The sequence below is a fragment of the Desmodus rotundus genome, chromosome 12 (assembly GCF_022682495.2).
Source record: "Desmodus rotundus isolate HL8 chromosome 12, HLdesRot8A.1, whole genome shotgun sequence".
Classification (NCBI taxonomy): Eukaryota; Metazoa; Chordata; class Mammalia; order Chiroptera; family Phyllostomidae; genus Desmodus; species Desmodus rotundus.
Window position 1 is genome coordinate 7590411 of NC_071398.1, and position 4543 is coordinate 7594953.

Consider the following 4543-nt stretch of genomic DNA (forward strand, 5'->3'; position numbering starts at 1 on the left):
GCCTCCAGCGGGATGCGGGCGGGACGGGCGCGAGGGCGCGGCCTCCGTCCCCCGCCCCCAGCGGTCGCGCCGCCGCCTGGCCGGGGGAGGCCGCGGCCGCGGGCTCTGGGTCCCCGCTCCCAACATTAGCTTCCGCCGACGGCCCAGCTCGGCCGGGCCGCGGACCCAACGGACGCCCGCCCGGGGCCGAGCCGACGCGCGTCACTCGGCTCCGACCGCCGGGCGGTCGGGCCCAGGTCGCGTGGCCCGTCCTCAGGACGCGGGGACCTGGGCCACCAGACGTCCAGCCGCTTCATTCCCTTTAAGCCCCCTTAGGCAGGTCACCCCTGAGCACCCCTGTGGGCCCAACAGCTTCCCTGGTGGCGCAGATGGGAATCATAGGAAATGATAGAGGACCTAACCCCCAAAGGCGATTAATGGAGTCTTAAAGTTGTCGCCAATAAAAAATGGTCAAGTTTCTGCTGTTAAACTGGTAGCCTCGAGCAGTCTAAAACGAACCTGATTTAGCAGGAAATAGAAATGTTTCCTCCTACACCAGGTAGCAATGTAAAATGGCACCACTACTTTGGAATATAGTCTCAGTTCCTAAAAAAAAAAAATGTTCCACGTAAGAGTGACCATTTAACCTAGCAATTCCACGGCTAGGTGTATACTCAAAGAGACGAACACATACACGTCCACAGAAAACTCGTACACCGATGTTGACAGCAGCATTATTGTACTAGCCAAAGGGTGCAAACGACCTTAACGGCCAAGGGATGACTCCATAAATCAGGGACACAGCGGCATTTTATTCGGCCCTAAAAAGGAGGGCAATACTGACGCCTGTGCTACAACCTGGACAAACCCTGAAAATGCGTTCAGTGAAAGCAGCCCAGACACACAAAAGGCCACATGTTGTGTGATTCTATTTACGTGAAATGTCCGGAAGAGGCAAATACATGTATAGATGCAGAAACATAGATTAGTGGTTGCTTAGGGATGGGGGCATGAGGGAACTGGGCAAGCGCAATATGGAATTCTCTTGAAAGTGATGGAAATGTTCTAAAATTGTGGTGATGGTCGCACAACTCTGCATATACTAAAAATCATTTAATTGCACAGTTGAAATGAGGAGGTGTATCTCAATATGGGAATTACAGCTCAATAAAGCCATTACAAGACAAAACAAAAATGAGCTACCCAGAAGAAGTGTTTTATTCGGCAGGGGGGGGTTATTCTTCACTGTATTCCCAAGGGCTGCAATAGTGCCTGGCCCACAGTAGGTACTAGTAAGTTACCGTACTTTGCCACGTATAATGTGCACTTCTTTTTGCTCAAATTTTTGAGGGGAAAATAAGGATGCGCATTACACATGAATAGCACTAAGGATGCGCATTATACATGGCGAAATACGGTATTTGTTGAATCTTACAAACTTTCAAAAGGACTAAGTTATCTTCAAGGTCTCTTCTATGCCTAATATTCTAATTCTAAACATCTGTTCATTAGAAAACAACAACAAAAACGATCTCTCAAGGTTATGGCCATCCACTTTAGAATTGTGAAAAACATCCTACTCAAGGGTCCGTGATGGAACATAACAGTTCTGCTTCTGGCAAGGAGGGGGCAAATGGTTACCACATGCACACACTTTTTGTACACGAGGCTTTTATGAATATCAGACTTCAGTTCTCTTTGGTTCTCCACCCTCGGCCACTTGATTAACATGCCAAACTTTCAACTTTATTGGTAAAAGAAAGCTTTATTTTGAAAAAAGATAGTAATAGTCCCGGGGAGTATTTTAAGTGTTTTACTTTATCTGAGCCCCTATAATTTCTAAACCATGCTATCAGATGACCTATATTCAATCCAAGTCGCAACACAGTTACAAATACCACACCAAACTTGTCCTGCGCCCTCGGGGCCTGCTGCTCCCAGATCTGCCCTCATTGTATTGCAATACCCCACCATCATGAATTCCAAAGTGCTCTGCTGCTTCGGAATTAGGCAGTCACCACTTTCTAAGTTTAGCAAAGCTCTAGACAACCAGTTTTCTGGAATAACTTTGTAAAGTATGCAACAATGACTCTACTTTTGGTTCTGACTACGTAAGATCTATAGTCTAAATTAATGGTAAACTTTTAGAAGCTTGAACTTCCTGCAGACTCACTATGAGAATAGTTGAAATTAACCCACTGTAGTTTTGTTGGGGTCTTTTGTTTTTTTTGTTTTTGGGGGTTTGTTTGTTTTTTGCATTTTTAAAGGTTTGTGTCTGGATAGGACATTAGTGTTTGTTCTACCAACTTTCCTCTCCCACCCCAAGAAGATGGCCAGGCTTTTGCACGTCCTTCTCTGAAGGTTTGTTTATTTTGTTTTGTTTTTTCCAAGGACATTTCTTAAACTTCTCAAGTCAACCGATGTTTCTGGTTCTTTGTACTGGATCCCACTCCTTGAGATGACCTGGGGAGGAGGCAAGACACAGGAGGGATGAATACTATGCCCAGAAGGCTGGACCAGGGAGGCAAGGCGCCAGCCTGTAAAGGGCTGGTGGGATTAAAGTATCTGTGGAGTCCACAATGGCTAGAGCTCTGCCCACCTCCTTTCATTCCAGAGTACCACTCATGCCCCCTGGATTGATCCCGGTGAGACTTGGGTAGGCCCCCCACTCCCAATGACTGAGAGACTGATTTTCCTGCCATGTTTGGGAGATGGTAGCTGATTTGGTTTGATTTAAACAAAGAAGTGTGTCATTTCAAAAAAATATTTGAAATCCTTTCATATTCGTGATCCCGTTTGATTTTCGCCATGCTGTGAGACAGGCTGAGTGGTTTGTTAAGATTCTCAACGTCCTAGGGAGTGAACTTCATTGTCTAATCAAGCAGCCTTCGACGAACTCCCATGGAATTCTGGTTTGACCAGAGGCGTCACTACGATATCCAGCAGATGAGGGAAAGCAACCAACTTCTCAAGTTTGTATGGAAAAAACTACGTCAGCCAAGATGGAAGCACAGGTAGACACACTGTGCCTCCTTGCACAACCATAAGAAGGACAACAACAAATTTCAAAACAAAACACAACCAGAACGGCCAGAAAATCGAACTGTATGGAAGTCCGACAACCAAGGAGTTCAAGAAAAAACATTCACCCAGCCCAGTAGGAGGGGCAGGGACAGGCAGCTGGGCGGAGAAGATTCCCGGCAAGGCTGCAGCTGGTGGGTGAGGCCGCAGCTGGTGGACCAGGCAGTCCCACATTAGTGAGCAGATAAACCAGGAGGAACAACTGGGGAGCGAGACAGACCACACAACCCAGGGCTCCAGCCCCAGAAATAAAGCCTCAAACCTCTGACTGCAAACACCTGTGGGGGTTGCAGCGCCAGCAGAAGAAACTCCCAGCCTCACAGGAGAGCTCGCTGGAGAGACCCACAGGGTCCTAGAACGTACACAGGCCCACCCACTGGGAATCAGCACCAGAAGGTCCCGATTTGTTTGTGGGGAGTGGGGGAAGTGACTGAAAGCCAGCAGAGAGGGGAGCAAGCAGCACTGGTCCCTCTCAGACCCTCCCCCACACACATCACAAAGCAGCCTTGTGGTTGCCCCGCCCTGGTGAACACCTAAGACTCCACCCCTTTCTACGAAACAGGCCTGCGAAAACAAAAAATGGCCCAAATGAAAGAACAGATTAAAGCTCCAGAAAAAATACAACTAAGTGACGAAGAGATAGCCACCCTATCAGATGCACAGTTCAAAACACTGGTAATCAGGGTGCTCACAGAATTGGTTGAATATGGTCACAAATTACATGAAAAAATGGAGGCTCTGCTAAGTGAAATAAAAGAAAATGTACAAGGAACCAATGGTGACGGGAAGGAAACTGGGACTCAAATCAATGGTGTGGAGCAGAAGGAAGAAATAAACCATCAACCAGGACAGAATGAAGAAACAAGAATTCAAAAAAATGAGGAGAGGCTTAGGAACCTCCAGGGTATCTTCAAACGTTCCAACATCTGAATCATAGGGGTGCCATAAGGAGAAGAGGAAGAGCAAGAAATTGAAAACTTATTTGAACAAATAATGAAGGAGAACTTCCCCAATCTGACAAAGGAAACAGACTTCTAGGAAGTCCAGGAAGCTCAGAGTCCCAAAGAAGCTGGACCCAAGGAGGAACACACCAAGGCACATCGTAAGTACATTAGCCAAGATTAAAGATAAGGAGAGCATCTTAAAAGCAGCAAGAGGAAAGGAGACAGTTACCTACAAAAGAGTGCCCATAAGACTATCAGCTGATTTCTCAAGAGACCTTACAGGCAAGAAGGGGCTGGAAAGTATTCAGTCATGAAAGGCAAGGACCCACATCCAAGATTACTCTATCCAGCAAAGCTATCATTTAGAATAGAAGGGCAGATAAAGTGCTTCCCAGATAAGGTTAAGTTAAAGGAGTTCATCATCACCCAGACCTTATTATATGAAATGTTAATGGGACTTATCTAAGAAACAGAACATCAAAAATATGAACAGTAAAATGACAACTCAGTTAATAACCAAACCTAAAAACAAAAACAAA